The sequence below is a fragment of the Pelophylax lessonae genome, assembly GCF_965119305.1.
Source record: "Pelophylax lessonae genome assembly, chromosome: 12".
NCBI classification, from domain to species: Eukaryota; Metazoa; Chordata; class Amphibia; order Anura; family Ranidae; genus Pelophylax; species Pelophylax lessonae.
Window position 1 is genome coordinate 125,249,227 of NC_138779.1, and position 18,572 is coordinate 125,267,798.

Here is an 18,572-nt window from a genome sequence, read left to right on the forward strand (position 1 = left end):
CCTCCTTAATAATATACTGCAATTCTTCCAGTAACATACTTCCTCTCCTAGAAGGAAAATGCTTGCTTGCTGTATTGTATCTATGATGGGGCAGCATTCTCACCTTAGGCTGCTCTCCTGATTTGGACTCAGGGCTGCCTATAGGGGGGTACCACTGGTGCTCCTGTAGGGGACCCAGGCACACAGGGGGGCCCAGACAGCAAGGGGATCAGTGTGCCTGGCGGGTAGAAGGGAGTGACTACTGATAAGTTGCTCCGCCTCCCACCACCACCTTAACAAATCAGCATACCTCTGTAACCCGACCCTTACCCAGAGCACCAAATTTGACCAGAAGATGCTGGTGGCCAAAGCAGGGCTGGGTAGGGGTGGGATGGAGAGGATCCGACATATCTGAGTATGAAGAATATGATAACATTTAGATCAAACAGATTACGCAGCCCCCACACAGGACTGTACGCAAATAGCTCTATACAAACAGCTAATGATCGTCACTAACAACATGTCCACACATGTAATGCCGGTTGCAGAAGTCTAATCATCATCATCAGTGTGTTCTTCAATCCTGTGTGCAGATTAGGCAATGAACACACTGATCAGGGAATGACTATCCTTCAGTCATCTAATGCTGCGTCTTACCTTTGTTTTTATTCACACTTGCACACTGCTCAAAGGACAGGTGAACTCATGGATGATGATGATGATTAGACTTCTCGAAGACGCTGCAGCCGGCATTACATGTAAGTGTGTGACATGTTGTTAGTAATGATCTTCAGCTGTTTCTATAGAGCTATTTGTGCCGGAGTCCTGTGTGAGCCCTCCATGATTTATTTGACCATTTTCTTTTATGTTACCTTTGCAGGATTTAGGCTGGTAAGGCTGGGAGTTTCACAGACTTGTTAACCATTTGCTGTCCTCCTGTGCTTGAGCAATTGACTGTTAGTATTTTTTTTTTTTTTTGGCACTTTGTTATATTATGTAAAGCCCTGATTACACATAGTGCAGTAGTCAATGTTTTTACACACTGAAAGAAAACTGCTAGGACACACTTGTACCATGTCTGTCTCTGATCCTCTCCTGTAGTACTGTATGTCTAAAGTCTCTGACTGTCTCCTGTAGCATGTCCGCAGTCTCTGATTGTCTCCTGCAGTATGTTGGCAGTCTCTGACTATCTCTTGTATTATTTCTGCAATCTCTGACCATCTCCTGTAGCATGTCCACAGTCTCTAAATATCTCTGGTATAATGTCTGCAATCTCTGACCATCTCCTGTACTATGTCTGCAGTATCTGACCATCTCCTGCAGCATATCCACAGTCTCTGACCATCTCCTGCAGCATGTCCACAGTCTCTGACCATCTCCTGCAGCATGTTCGCAGTCTCTGACCATCTCCTGTACTATGTATGCAGTATCTGAACATCTCCTGCAGCATGTCCACAGTCTCTGACCAACTTCTGCAGCATGTCTCTGACCATCTCCTGCAGCATGTCCGCAGTCTCTGACCATCTCCTGTAGCATGTCCACAGTCTCTAAATATCTCTGGTATAATGTCTGCAGTCTCTGACCATCTTCTGTACTATGTCTGCAGTATCTGAACATCTCCTGTAGCATGTCTGCAGTCTCTGACCATCTCCTGCAGCATGTCCGCAGTCTCTGACCATCTCCTGCAGCATGTCCGCAGTCTCTGACCATCTCCTGTAGCATGTCCACAGTCTCTAAATATCTCTTTTATAATGTCTGCAGTCTCTGACCATCTCCTGCAGCATGTCCACAGTCTCTGACCATCTCCTGCAGCATGTCCACAGTCTCTGACCATCTCCTGCAGCATGTCCACAGTCTCTGACCATCTCCTGCAGCATGTTCGCAGTTTCTGACCATCTCCTGCAGCATGTCCGCAGTCTTTGACCATCTCCGGTAGTATGCCTGCAGTTCCTAATCATCTCTCTGTGGCATGCATAGCAGAACTTGTTTTTCAACAGAATCCCGATTGGGATGATACTTTGTCATGCCATATTGACTTTTTAAGTGTAAACTTGTTATGGGTATTGCCATTGTGTACATATTGTGATTAAATATCCATTGTCTTAGTTTTTAATAGGAGTTCTGTAATTTTTCAGGTTGTCAGTAGAAAATGTGCTCTGTGAATACTTTTTTCATGTTTTATTAATGTTCAATAAAAACAGTCACCAAGGGTTGGTAATACTGGCACAGGCATAGGGCATTGTTCCCCTTCCTCGCACTGATACCCCCTCCCTGTGCTGCCCACATCTGATTCCCCCCCCCCCCGTGTTTCTGGGCCCCCTTGTCTCCCGGCAGTGCTGCCCTCTTCCCTCCCCTGCCAGCTGCTTTGGAGACACAGGGGGATGGAGGGGGGGGTGTAAGGGGCCAGTAAATATGTAATTTACTGGCCCCTTCCTTTTCTGAATCAGACAAAGTGATCAATCGGTACTGATTGCTCCTGTGTCCATTCATAACTCAAGCAAAGTAAACTGTGAATAGTAGCCTCTGTCTCCTGTTCATTCATCTTCAGTGCAGCTGAGGCTACAGGGAAAGGAATTGAAGAATCTGTGTCCTCAATTCCTTTCTCTGTCTCAAGGATGAGGTATCAGGGGTCTGTTTAGACCCACAATATTTCACCCAAGCCCCCAAGCCCCTCAACAGTATTACAGTATTGCAAGAAATAAATTAAAAAAGGAAAAAATAACAAACTGTAAAAAAGAAATATATTTTTTAAAACTGTAAAAAAAATAGTTTAAAAATTGAAAATAAAAATGTAAAAAACATTGTAAAAATGTTTTTAAAAAATGAAGGGCTCATTCACACAACGCCTCTGACCCATACAGTGTGAATGAGCGGTTTGTTTGTGTGGCTGGGGCAGCCTGTTACTCTATGAGGTGTGTATGAACACAGCCACGGGTCCTAATTTGATAAGTGTACAGGTATGGATGAGTGGCCTCAAATGCACACTCTCTGTGTGGGGCCATACACCTTCATCCACATGCCCATCAAATTAGGACCTGTGGCTGTGTTCCTACAGCTGCTGCCCCCCCATAACACAGGCTACCTGCACAAAGCACCAGCCACATTGACAAAATAAAAACACTGATTCACACTGTACAGGCCACAGTGCCCATGTAAATGATCCCCAAGACCTAATTTACACACAGAACTGTATGTATTAACTCAATTAAGTTTTATATTTTAGATTTAGCAGCAATTTTTAAGTTATGTTATGTTTTTGTCCGCTAATATTGATTTTTGTGTATTTTTCTATATGTGGCCCCGTGATTTCTAACAGCAGTCCTGTTTGGACTACAACTCCCCACTCACCTCAAGTTCTCTACTAGGGATGATCGAACGGTTCGTGTCGACCATCGGTTCGACCCGAACATTGGCTGCTCGAAATTCGGCCGAATTCCGAACTTTTTGCGGTAAAAGTTCGGAATTCGGCCACCAGAACTGCCCAAAATGCAATGGGACAAGAACTGGGCTTTAAAAGCCTGTGATTGGCCCAGAAACATCAGTAAAAGCAGATTGGAGTGACTAGGGGGTCCAGAGGCCAATCAGGAGTGATTACGCCCCCCATATGCCCCCCAGTTTATAACATAGCCCCGCCAAATCTCTAGCACTGTAATAGAGAGGCTATGCAATAGAGTGGAAGCATTTCTTTTACTCCTGCTGCTCCAGTGTCATTTTGCAATTAATAGTGTGAGGAAAGAGATATGCAGTGTAGTTAGGGTACTATATACCACTATAGTTAGATTCAATAATCTAGTTTCTGTAGGGAAAGCGTTAAGTGTCAGGGTGACCGTAGTGTAGTTTAGGGTGAACTGACTGTGACTGCTATGCCAGGGTGACCGAACTCTTCCATGTCAGGGTGACCGCCAGAAAAAAAAGATAATTTTTCTTAGAATTTCAGTAGCGCAGGGATGGGGCTCCGCTCCTTTCACACCTGGGCGTTTTTGTTGCATGACATCTGAACTTCTGTATAGGGGTATATATACACATATACACATACACACTGTGACAGAACGTCAGGTAAATGTGACAGGAAGTCAGGTAAATCTGTGAGTGTTGTCACAGATGGGAGATACAATTCACCAGTTACTATAGGGCGTCAGCTGCAAAGCCAGCAGGAAGGTTTAAGGAAGTTGAAAAACCTTCAGCTTTTCAGAATGAGGAAATCAAGGCCTCTATAATTTGTCCAGAGAAAGTCTATGGAGTGCTGCATCTGGAAGCTGTCTCCTGAAGCTGTGTAAGCTGGGGACAGGAGAGCAGTCAGATGTATGCCTCCTGACGCTGTGTGGGCATGGGAGAGGAATATACCTCCTGGAGCGATGTGCGCCTGAGGAGGGTAAAAAAGGCTGAAGACTTCTCAAGGTGAGAACATGGACTGTTTTTTCATGTGAAGGGAAAAACAAAGGAATGTTTCCTATGTGAAGAGGTCAATGAACATATTCATGTGAAGGGAAAAACAAAGGAATGTTTTCCTATGGGAAGAGGTCAATGAACATTTCCTATGTGAAGACACAATAAATGGACTATTGATGGTTTGCTGTAGGATCAGCAAAGTCTGCCCAACAGTAGGTTGGAGACAGACTCCTTAGGTAGGTTCCTGTGTGTGAGAAGGTAGCCGCCCACAGTGGCAAGGATTTATTTTGTGTTTTATTTTATTTTTGATATTTTTGATGCTTGCACTTGTGTGAAGAAAATTGCAAGAATAAAACTCCTACACTGTTGTTTGCAACCAATTCTCGGCTATCTCCCTGTGTAACGAACCCCAAAAAGGGGTCATCCACACCCGCCACCGAGCTAATCCCTTACCATACATATAGGTGTGAAAGGAGTGGAACCCCATCCCTGCGCTACTGAAATTATTTCAGTAGCGCAGGGATGGGGTTCCACCCCTTTCACACCTATATGTGTGTATGTGATGTGTGTATATATATATATATATATATATATATATATATATATATGTGTGTGTGTGTGTATATATACCCCTATACAGAAGTTCAGATGTCATGCCTGCCTCCAAAGATGCCCAAAAAAATGCCCAATAAACGCCTGCAACAAAAACGCTCAGGTGTGAAAGGAGCGGAACCCCATCCCTGCACTACTACTAAAAATTTATATTTTTTTCTGGTTCTGGACATGCTACCGAGCTGAAACTTCACATGTACACTTTATAGACCCCCCCCCCCCCCAGACACTAAATCCAAAGAAATCTCATTTTTTTTTTCAATAATTTTTTCAATAATTGGCTCTCTATCAAAAACGACAATTTTTAAGAACTTTTTTTTGCCTGATTCATAGTCCCTGGGGCATGACCCAGAACCCTAGGCACTTTTTAGGGGCATTTATTGGGTTTTAGGGCTTCAAAATGGTGTTTTTTGATTCCAGAAGTTCGGGTCCCATTGATTTCAATGGGGTTCTGGAATCTGAACCAAACTTTCGGGAAGTTCGGGTGTTCTGGTCGAACCGAACTTTTCAAAAGTTTGATCATCCCTATTCTCTACATAAAAAGGAGATATTGTGTATTTCACAGAAAATACTTGGAAAAACAGATAACATTATTTGAGATGTCAGTTCAGAGCACAGGAAGTTGCAAGGATACAGAAAAAAAAAATATAGAAAAAAAGAAAACAAATGCCATTATATCTAAGGACTGGTAAGCTACACTATATTCTATCTTTGTTCTTGGGTTTAGGTAGACTTTAAAACCACCTTACTGCGGGCCAAGTCTAATATTTCTGTCATTCATGTAAAAATCAATATTTTGTGCGCTAGAAACCCCAAACATATATTTTTTAAAAGCAGAGACCCTGAAAAGCAAAATTGTATTCGCTGCATTTTTCTATGTTGGATGATATTTTCACAGCCATTTTTAATACATTTTATTGAATGTTAGTGCACACAAGCACAATATATTACCCAATGTTTTAGTAAAATATAAAATGTAATATTACGCCAAATAAATAGATACTTAACATGTTACACCTTAAAAGTGTGTATGCCTGTTGACTGGCGACAAACTACGGTACCTAAAAATCTCCATAGAAGATGTTTTGAAAGTTACCAGTTTAAAGTTACACAAGAGGTATAATGTTTTAATTATTACTCTGACATTCATGGTAATACCTTACATGTGTGGTACGATCACCGTTTACATATGCATGCGGGACTTACGTATGCATTTGCATGTGCACGTTAGCATGGGAAGGACAGGGGTGCTTTAACTTTTTAAAATTGTACTATTTATTTTATTTAAAACTTTTTTTACACTGTTCCTTTAATTTTTCTACCAACTTTATTGCTATCACAAGATATGAACAACATCCCTTGTGATAACAATAACCATGACAGGTCCTGTTTATGGATTGGTAATGGTTTATAGACATCAAATAAAAACATCTTACATCACAGAGGGGAGGTGAATACAGGTGTACCTTCCTCCCCTCTGTGATGCAGGTGCAGGCATCATCCCGAAATAACCACTTCAACCCAAGGATGTATGGGTATATCCTAAGGGGTTGAAGTAGTTAAGTTGGCCAAAAACAATGCTATTTGATCACGAAATGGACCAACAGTTATGTAGAGCAAGGACCTACCTAATTATTCCATTTAACTTATTCAGTATCTGATTGGTTAAATCCTCTTACTACATAATTGTTGATAATACAATTATCAAGTATATACAAGTATCTAAAGGTGATTATGCAATCAGATTGTAATGTTAGTGACCAGTTCAATTATCTCACCTTTGAAACTGTAAAAGGACTGAATACATGCATTGTCAGGGGATCCTGAGTTAATGGTGTTCTACTGTCCAAATGGAAACCACAAATATACATTTAAAACCAACCATCTGTTTTAGATCTGCATACTGTATATAGAGCCCATGGTTATCCAGTTTCAATTACAATCGCCATATAATAAACAGGATAACTTTAAAGTACATCTCCATAAGAGATGGAATCTTACAGAAAAGACTCATAAAAGCCACAGTTGTCTGGTTTTCTAATAAACTAAAAATGAAAGCTCAGCATCTATGATTTTGAACACAACCAGAGAACCGTCAAGTGTTGCTCACAGTATTTTAATACAATAGTAAATCTTTTATTAATAGGCATACAAAAATATTATTACCACAGAGAAATACAGCCCAGAAACTGTTTTCTAAATTTCAAGGATGGAACTACTGTCCAAAAAGTATTCCAACGACTAAGCATTTACAGAGCACTGTAGATTTTTCCAAAAAGAGGGCACAGTAAAAGCCACAAAGGCAGTTTTTTTTTCACTTGTATGCGTAAAATTGTGCTTAAACTATTGAGTTTTGTAAACAAAAGTTCTACTCAACCCAAAGTTAGGAAAAAGTGCAAAATGTTAAAAGTAGCAGGGTGTACTGGACATGGTTCAACCTCAGTTGTCCCCCTTCCCCACTTTCCCATTGGTCTGCACTCACACTGTGTTGTAAAGGAAGCATTTCCAGGTCTCAGGCATGTTCGCGTTATCACCTTTACCAACCAGACAACACTGACCCCTGCTTCTGTGCACAGTGGTCTGTGGAGAGTTGTGTGTTCAGACATGGCTTGTTATCACATTAAAACAAACCTTACCAAATTGCACGTGAATCATGCCCAAAAGAACCTTTTCAAGCAATCCTGGGCACAGCGTGCTTAACTTTACCTGGGTACAGTCCGAAACATTCACTACACAAACGATTCAGACCAGCCGAGTGAACTGTGATTGGGTACAATTAAAACTGCCAGTGTGAGAACACCCTAAAAGATAAAATGTTTTTAAACATTTATTTTTTTACTCTTCACTAGAATAAAGAAATTAAATAAACACATATATCTATTATATATTTCCATTTAAAAGCAATTCTAGAGAACAAGTGAAATCAGTAAGTAAGCTTGTTCTGCATGCACTACATGTTTGAATCTTTTTAATCATTTAAAAAAAAAGGTACTTCTGGAGCATGATGGGCTTGCAGAAATGCTCAGACTGGCCAACATCATGAACATATTCCTAACACCCATAGAGACAGGAATTGAATACCCCCTGATGCTGCATCACCATCAAAAACCACTTATGGACAAATATGTCTCTTTATCAACCAGGCAGCTACATTTGTCTCAATAGGCTTGTAATTGCTTACAAGACAAGATGGTGAACCAGGAGGAAACCCACCACAGTGAAGGAGATGGCCTGGGAAGACAAACAATGACTTCTCAGGTGGGACACAACTTAACTGATGTTATACATACTAGCCAAACACAATTGCTCCAGAACCTGTTTTCACAAGAGGGTGGATCACAGGGCACACCTCAATATATACTCCAGTTTCTTGCTTCAAACTCTTAAGCACAAATACGGTACCTTGAGATATGATGGAAAGCTTAGCTGGGACACCCATATTATTTATATTCTGGAAGGGACTATGAAAATAATTACATAGAATATATGGGGAGCTACGCTCCCCTTATAAATGCTCTAAAGTGTTACACCATCTGAGGAAACTCAAAGTAGGGAATTCTCTTCTCTAAGAAGCCCACCTTAAACAATAGAAATCTTGGGGCCTCATCCTGCAGCAAGAGTGATCATCTTAGTAAGAATTTACCATGTCAAGTAATTGCCCAACAGGTAGACTAAGATGATGGCTGCTGGGCCACTGTTATTCTGAAAGTGGGACACTCAGAGCTACCACATGTTAACATCTATAACCTGAATATGAATAACAGACAGATTTTTCAAGATCTTTAACAGAAACTTTTGCCCAATATAACCTGCTGAGCCACAACCTTTGAAAGGGATTTCAATGATGTGCTTTCACAGCAGGAAGACAGAAGACACACCTCCCATGGCACAGACAGATACCAGCCTTAGCCCACGACCCAGTTAGTGATCTTTCTAGTGGGAGAAGGTCTGGTGCGCTGGAGACTTTATTATCCCTTGAAACAGGAGTTTACCCATTTTTTTACACCCACATCAGACATTCTCCAGATTTGACTCATTCTTAGTGCAATCATCAGTGCTTACTAAAATCTCCAATCTTGTGCCCCTGGGGGCCTCCAATTACCTAGAGGTTCCTACCATATCTGGCGACTGATGGTGCATTTCTTCAAGCTTCTAAACATGGTGAGTGCAGAACATGCATCAGACCCAATTATATTTTTTGAGACTGCAAACACAGCTTTAAGAGGTGAAATTCTTGCTTATGTAAAAATTCAAAAGAAGAAAATGTGTTAAATGTATGGAAGCATGTATCAACAATAGACAGGCCTATGTTAAAAACAAACAAGATACTGTATGTCTGAGATTAATAAGAGGGACTGATTACAAAATAAATATATCTGTAATCACAGGCTTCAGCAATATGATAAGGGAGGCTGTTTGGCCTCTTTCACACGGCCGCTCCGGTGTTTGGCTCCGCTGCGGGACTTTTTTTTTTTTTTTTTCACGGAACGGATGACATTTGTGTCATCCGCTCCGTATGTCCGCATATCATCCCATCCATTTGCGGATGATATGCGGACATAATGTAAGTCTATGGGCATTGCGGATGTCAGCGGATGACACCGCTGACATCCGATTTTCCTTCCTTTCCGTTTTTTTGAACGGAGGAAAAATAGGGTTCTTTTCCGATCCAAAAAATGGAACAGAACTGAAAGGAAGAAAATCGGATGTCAGCGGATGGTATTCCGCTGACATCCGCAATGCCATTGACTTATATTATGTCCGTAAATCATCCGCAAAAAAATAGGATGATTTGCGGACATACGGAGCGCCCGTGTGAAAGGGCCCTTTTTCTTTTAAATCTGGAAACAAATCAGGTCACCTCAACTTAGCCAGAGAAGAGATATACTAAGCATGTCATCCACTTACAAGATACACAGTGTAATATTCATAATAATCTCCCCTCTATCACTGAGATCTTTAGGTAATTTTATTTAATTTATATACTGCAGGCTACTAATGCTGAATATTCCTATGGAGGAGAGGCCCTTCTCGACAAACTATCTCTACCCTCAATCACTGAGGAAGAGCTAAAGTCTCTAAATGCAGAAATAATTGAAGCTGAAATAATAAAAGCTACTGTATAAAGCACTCCTCAAAAAAAAAAGCCCCAGGACCAGATGGTCTATCTTTGAGTCTTTATAAAATAATTTCTGAAGAAGTGTTGGCCCCCGCTAGGTCCCCACTTCAATCACATGCTCAAAAATGCGTCATAGATTATTTCCCATCAGAAAGTGCTGCCCAAAAGAAAATTTAGATTGCTGTCTATCAGTGGCGGCTGGTGAAGTTTTAAGATGGGGGGGCGCAAGACCCCGCCCTTCTATTTTGGCCCCTCCCATTTCTCAGAAGCCACACCCCTTAGACCCCACCCATTTTGTCCCCTGTATTTTGCTTGCGTGAACCAATTCTCCCAATATATCACATATTAAGGGGTCCATCAGTACTAGTATATCCCATAATAGGGAGCAGGGGCCCTATTATGGGATACACTGACAGAGTGGCACAAACCCCACAGTACAGGCCCCTTGTACAAACCCCACAGTACAGACCCCCTAGCACAGACCACACAGTACATGCCCCCTTTCAATGCAGTGACCAGCGTACATGCCCCCTTTCAATGTAGTGACCAGTGTGCATGCCCCCTTTCAATGTAGTGACCAGCGTACATGCCCCCTTTCAATGTAGTGACCAGCGTACATGCCCCCTTTCAATGTAGTGACCAGCGTACATGCCCCCTTTCAATGCAGTGACCAGCATACATGCCCCCTTTCAATGCAGTGACCAGCATACATGCCCCCTTTCAATGCAGTGACCAGCGTACATGCCCCCTTTCAATGTAGTGACCAGCGTACATGCCCCCTTTCAATGCAGTGACCAGCATACATGCCCCCTTTCAATGTAGTGACCAGCGTACATGCCCCCTTTCAATGCAGTGACCAGCGTACATGCCCCCTTTCAATGCAGTGACCAGCGTACATGCCCCCTTTCAATGTAGTGACCAGTATACATGCCCCCTTTCAATGTAGTGACCAGTATACATGCCCCCTTTCAATGCAGTGACCAGCATACATGCCCCCTTTCAATGCAGTGACCAGCATACATGCCCCCTTTCAATGCAGTGACCAGCATACATGCCCCCTTTCAATGCAGTGACCAGCATACATGCCCCCTTTCAATGTAGTGACCAGCGTACAGGCCCCCTTTCAATGTAGTGACCAGCGTACATGCCCCCTTTCAATGTAGTGACCAGCGTACATGCCCCCTTTCAATGCAGTGACCAGCGTACATGCCCCCTTTCAATGCAGTGACCAGCGTACATGCCCCCTTTCAATGCAGTGACCAGCGTACATGCCCCCTTTCAATGCAGTGACCAGCGTACATGCCCCCTTTCAATGTAGTGACCAGTATACAGGCCCCCTTTCAATGCAGTGACCAGCGTACATGCCCCCTTTCAATGTAGTGACCAGTATACAGGCCCCCTTTCAATGCAGTGACCAGCGTACATGCCCCCTTTCAATGTAGTGACCAGCATATATGCCCCCTTTCAATGCAGTGACCAGCGTACATGCCCCCTTTCAATGCAGTGACCAGCGTACATGCCCCCTTTCAATGTAGTGACCAGTATACAGGCCCCCTTTCAATGTAGTGACCAGCGTACATGCCCCCTTTAAATGTAGTGACCAGCGTACATGCCCCCTTTCAATGTAGTGACCAGCGTACATGCCCCCTTTCAATACAGTGACCAGCGTACATGCCCCCTGCAGAGGTATGGCAGTGGGAGAGATGGGATCAGGCAAAGGGATGGCGGTGGGAGGGATGGTCATGGGATGAGGCAGAGCAGAGGGGGATGGCGGTGGAAAGGCTGGATGGATGGATGGATGGTCATGGCCCATGATGACCATCCATACAGCCTTTCCACCGCCATCCCCCTCTGCTCTGCCTCATCCCATGACCATCCATCCATCCAGCCTTTCCACCGCCATCCCCCTCTGCTCTGCCTCATCCCATGACTCATGGGATGAGGCAGAGCATAGGGGGATGGCGGTGGAAAAGCTGGATGGATGGTCATGGAGGACTGACAGGACAGGAGGACTCACCGGTGGTGATGTCTTCTTCCAGCAGATGACCTCCGGTGGTCTGGTCTCCTCTCCGGTGCCGCCGTCACTCCCGTCCGGTGTCCACCCGACTCCATCGCCCGCGGTCCGGTCCACTGCTGCGAGTGACGTCAGCGGGGTCAGCGTTGGATGTCCTGGATGCTGTGATTGGTCCAGGCTGGAGGCTGGACCAATCACAGCCAGGAATCCACGAAGTGGGGGTTTCCAAGGAATCTGCCTTGCGCCCAGGTTACGCCCCCCACGCCCCCCAGAAGGCAGCCAATCGGCGCCTCTTCTGGGTGGTAACCCCACCCCCCCACCCCCTCCACATCGGCTGGCGGCGGCGGCGGCGAACGCAATTTTTTTTTTTTTTCAAACTTTATTGCTCGTTTTGCAATCTTTTTTTTTTTTTTTATCTTTTTTTTTTTTCTTCCTTTTTTCAGGGGGGGCGGCGCCCTAGCGCCCCCTATGCACCGGCCGCCACTGCTGTCTATGAGTATGGCAAACAGATTGGTGCTCGTACTCCCCAAACACATCTCAGAAGCCCAAACCAGATTTGTAATGGGATGGGCAGCCGTATCTAATATCCGCAAAATATGCTGGCATTAGAACACTTCCAGTGGTCAGGCTCATCGCTGCATATCACTGCACTTTTAGTTTTTGATGTGCAGAAGGCCTTTGATATGTAAATTTGGCATAACCATGGAAAGTATTACATCATACTGGCATAAAGGGTCATTTTAAAATTTTAACATTCCTCCATTCTATGTGCTCCACTCCAACATCAGGAGTGCCCTCTGCCCCCATTGTTCAACATCTTTTTTTAACCTCTAGCGCTATCTTTAACCATTTCAATACAGGGCACTTTCACCCCCTTTCTGCCCAGACCAATTTTCAGCTTTCAGCTCTCTCAAACTTTGAATGATAATTACTCAGTCATGCAACGCTATACCATATCAATTTTTTTTTCATTCTTTTTTCACACAAATGGAGCTTTCTTTTGGTGGTATTTAATCACCACTGTTTTTTTTTTTTTTTGTGATGTGAGTGAAAAAAGAGTGAACATTTTGAAAAAAAAAAAAAACATTTTGTTTTAGTTTCTATTATAAAATTTTTGCAAATAAGTAGGGTTGAGCGAACATGGACTGTACTATTCGTGTTCGTACCAAATAATTGGATTTTTGTTACACGGACTCGAAAACTTTACTGTATATTCGGGTAAAAATCCGTGTTCGGTCGTTTTATTTCCGGGTTTTGCATGCTTTGGCGCGCTTTTCATGGCGGGCTTTCAACAGCCAATCAACAAGCGTTTAACTGGTGTGCCTAAGCCATCCCAGCCATGCCTACAAATGTATCAGTAGCTGTGATTGGCCGTCTGAAGCATGTGACCAAGTCTTTATAAGTTCGAGGCAGCGCCGCTGCGGCGTCATTCTGCTGTTTAGTTCAGGGAGAGAGCACATATCAACGTGCTGGCTGCTGATTAGGGACAGACAGGAAAGAAAAAACATTTGTGTCCGGATAGAATTGAGGGACAGGTCGGAGTGTGTTAGGCAGGGCGAGTTGTAGGCATTTTAGGGAGAGAGTCTGCTGATTTTTAGGGTCAGTGTGTTCTACAAACTACAATCGATATTGCTGTGTGGGGTGGGGTTTGCAGTGACCGATCTGTCCCTAAAAGGATTGATAAGATCGTAGATCGGGTGACTGCAAACCCCCCCCCCCCACAGCAATATCGATTGTAGTTTGTAGAACACACTGTCTGACCCTAAAAATCAGCAGACTCTGTCCCTAAAAGGATTTATAAGATCGTAGATCGGGTGACTGCAAACCCCCCCCACACAGCAATATCGATTGTAGTTTGTAGAACAGTGTGTTCTACAAACTACAATCGATATTGCTGTGTGGTGTGGGATAGGAGATAGGCAGGTGTCAGTGGTCCACATCCATTTTGCTGTGTGTGGGCTGCAGTGAACACAATCTTTTTGGGGTGCAGTGAACACAATCTTTTTGGGGTGCAGTGAACACAATCTTTTTTGCCCACTGAGGAGGAGGGAGAAAAGTATTTTTCTATCAGGCACTGTGTGCAGCATTTTTCCTTCAGCTGTGCTGTGCTGAGTGACTGATCATACACTGCTGTGTTCAGTTCACATGTGCTATTGAGTGGTTTCAAAAATCATACACTTTTTTTCTATTCCACTATTCAATATACAGCCTTGGGTTAAAAAAAATTAAATTGTGGCCTGCAGCAGAGCTGAATGATATTTGGGGTTTTTGGGGTTCATCTCACACTTCTGAAGATTTGAGGGTGCTGCCTGTTCCAAACTTCTCCTACTCCTCATCCAGCCTTTTAGGGGTACAAACAATAGTAATTGGGGCCTAGTGTGGTTTTGTACGTGTTTGATACATACACTTTTTTTGATCATATTTTCTATTCCGCTATTCAATAAAAACCTTTGGGGAATCAGTTAAATTGCGGGATAGTCTGTGTTGGTACGTGTGAGATCCACCTTTCCAAGTTTTTGGGGTTCATCTCATACTTGTGAAGATTTGAGGGTGCTGCCTGTTCCATACTCCTCCTACTCCTCATCCAGCCTTTTAGGGGTACAAACAATAGTAATTGGGGCCTAGTGTGGTTTTGTACGTGTGAGAATCATACACTTTTTTTGATCATATTTTCTATTCCGCTATTCAACAAAAACCTTTGGGGATCAGTTAAATTGCGGGATAGTCTGTGTTGGTACGTGTGAGATCCACCTTTCCAAGTTTTTGGGGTTCATCTCATACTTCTGAAGATTTGAGGGTGCTGCCTGTTCCATACTCCTCCTACTCCTCATCCTGCCTTTAGGGGTACAAACAATAGTAATTGGGGCCTAGTGTGCTTCTGTACGTGTGAGATACATACACTTTTTTTGATCATATTTTCTATTCCGCTATTCAACAAAAACCTTTGGGGATCAGTTAAATTGCGGGATAGTCTGTGTTGGTACGTGTGAGATCCACCTTTCCAAGTTTTTGGGGTTCATCTCATACTTCTGAAGATTTGAGGGTGCTGCCTGTTCCATACTCCTCCTACTCCTCATCCTGCCTTTAGGGGTACAAACAATAGTAATTGGGGCCTAGTGTGCTTCTGTACGTGTGAGATACATACATTTTTTTTGATCATATTTCCTATTCCGCTATTCAATAAAAACCTTTGTGGATCAATTAAATTGCGGGATAGTCTGTGTTGGTACGTGTGAGATCCACCTTTCCAAGTTTTTGGGGTTCATCTCATACTTCTGAAGATTTGAGGGTGCTGCCTGTTCCATACTCCTCCTACTCCTCATCCAGCCTTTAAGGGGTACAAACAATAGTAATTGGGGCCTAGTGTGGTTTTGTACGTGTGAGATACATACACTTTTTTTGATCATATTTTCTATTCCGCTATTCAATAAAAACCTTTGGGGATCAGTTAAATTGCGGGATAGTCTGTGTTGGTACGTGTGAGATCCACCTTTCCAAGTTTTTGGGGTTCATCTCATACTTCTGAAGATTTGAGGGTGCTGCCTGTTCCATACTCCTCCTACTCCTCATCCTGCCTTTAGGGGTACAAACAATAGTAATTGGGGCCTAGTGTGCTTCTGTACGTGTGAGATACATACATTTTTTTTGATCATATTTCCTATTCCGCTATTCAATAAAAACCTTTGTGGATCAATTAAATTGCGGGATAGTCTGTGTTGGTACGTGTGAGATCCACCTTTCCAAGTTTTTGGGGTTCATCTCATACTTCTGAAGATTTGAGGGTGCTGCCTGTTCCATACTCCTCCTACTCCTCATCCAGCCTTTAAGGGGTACAAACAATAGTAATTGGGGCCTAGTGTGGTTTTGTACGTGTGAGATACATACACTTTTTTTGATCATATTTTCTATTCCGCTATTCAATAAAAACCTTTGGGGATCAGTTAAATTGCGGGATAGTCTGTGTTGGTACGTGTGAGATCCACCTTTCCAAGTTTTTGGGGTTCATCTCATACTTCTGAAGATTTGAGGGTGCTGCCTGTTCCATACTCCTCCTACTCCTCATCCAGCCTTTTAGGGGTACAAACAATAGTAATTGGGGCCTAGTGTGGTTTTGTACGTGTGAGATACATACACTTTTTTTGATCATATTTTCTATTCCGCTATTCAATAAAAACCTTTGGGGATCAGTTAAATTGCGGGATAGTCTGTGTTGGTACGTGTGAGATCCACCTTTCCAAGTTTTTGGGGTTCATTTCATACTTCTGAAGATTTGAGGGTGCTGCCTGTTCCATACTCCTCCTACTCCTCATCCTGCCTTTAGGGGTACAAACAATAGTAATTGGGGCCTAGTGTGCTTCTGTACGTGTGAGATACATACACTTTTTTTGATCATATTTCCTATTCCGCTATTCAATAAAAACCTTTTTGGATCAATTAAATTGCGGGATAGTCTGTGTTGGTACGTGTGAGATCCACCTTTCCAAATTTTTGGGGTTCATCTCATACTTCTGAAGATTTGAGGGTGCTGCCTGTTCCATACTCCTCCTACTCCTCATCCTGCCTTTAGGGGTACAAACAATAGTAATTGGGGCCTAGTGTGCTTCTGTACATGTGAGATACATACACTTTTTTTGATCATATTTCCTATTCCGCTATTCAATAAAAACCTTTGGGGATCAATTAAATTGCGGGATAGTCTGTGTTGGTACGTGTGAGATCCACCTTTCCAAGTTTTTGGGGTTCATCTCATACTTCTGAAGATTTGAGGGTGCTGCCTGTTCCATACTCCTCCTACTCCTCATCCTGCCTTTAGGGGTACAAACAATAGTAATTGGGGCCTAGTGTGGTTGTGTACGTGTGATATACATACACTTTTTTTGATCATATTTTCTATTCCGCTATTTAATCAAAACCTTTGGGTAAAAACAATTAAATTGCGTGATAGTCTGTGTCGGTACGTGTGAGATACACCTTTCCAATTTTTTGGGCGCATCTCATACTGCCGAGGATTTGAGGGTGCTTCAGTCTGCCTCCTGCCTGTTCCGAACTCCTCCTACTCCTCATCCTGCCTTTAGGGTAGAAAAAATTGTAATCGGGGCCTAGTTTGTGTTTGTACGTGTGAGATACACCGTTTTGTAAAATTTGTCCTATTCCGCTATTCAATATACACCCTGTTTGAGTGTAAAAAATTAAATTGCGGGATAGTCTGTATCGGTACATGTGAGATACACCTTTTTAAATTTGTTTGGCGCATCTCCTTCTACCGCCGAGGATTGCAGGGCGCTTCAGTTTGCCTCCTCTTCCCAACTCCTCCTACTCCTCTTCCTCATCCTGCCTTTAGGGTACAAAAAATTGTAATCGGGGCCTAGTCTGTGTTTGTACGTGTGAGATACACTGTATTATAAAATTTTTCCTATTCTGCTATTCAATATACACCCTTTTGGAGTGTAAAAAATTAAATTACGGCATAGTCTGTATCGGTACGTGTGAGATACACCTTTTAAATTTGTTTGGCGCATCTCCTTCCCCCGCCAAGGATTGCAGGGCGCTTCAGTTTGCCTCCTGTTCCTAACTCCTCCTACTCCTCTTCCTCATCCTGCCTTTAGGGTACAAAAAATTGTAATCGGGGCCTAGTCTGTGTTTGTACGTGTGAGATACACCGTATTATAAAATTTTTCCTATTCCGCTATTCAATATACACCCTTTTGGAGTGTAAAAAATTAAATTACGGCATAGTCTGTATCGGTACGTGTGAGATACACCTTTTAAATTTGTTTGGCGCATCTCCTTCCCCCGCCAAGGATTGCAGGGCGCTTCAGTTTGCCTCCTGTTCCCAACTCCTCCTACTCCTCTTCCTCATCCTGCCTTTAGGGTACAAAAAATTGTAATCGGGGCCTAGTCTGTGTTTGTACGTGTGAGATACACCGTATTATAACATTTTTCCTATTCCGCTATTCAATATACACCCTTTTGGAGTGTAAAAAATTAAATTACGGCATAGTCTGTATCGGTACGTGTGAGATACACCTTTTAAATTTGTTTGGCGCATCTCCTTCCCCCGCCAAGGATTGCAGGGCGCTTCAGTTTGCCTCCTGTTCCCAACTCCTCCTACTCCTCTTCCTCATCCTGCCTTTAGGGTACAAAAAATTGTTATCGGGGCCTAGTCTGTGTTTGTACGTGTGAGATACACCATATTATAAAATTTTTCCTATTCCGCTATTCAATATACACCCTTTTGGAGTGTAAAAAATTAGATTACGGCATAGTCTGTATCGGTACGTGTGAGATACACCTTTTAAATTTGTTTGGCGCATCTCCTTCCCCCGCCAAGGATTGCAGGGCGCTTCAGTTTGCCTCCTGTTCCCAACTCCTCCTACTCCTCTTCCTCATCCTGCCTTTAGGGTACAAAAAATTGTAATCGGGGCCTAGTCTGTGTTTGTACGTGTGAGATACACCGTA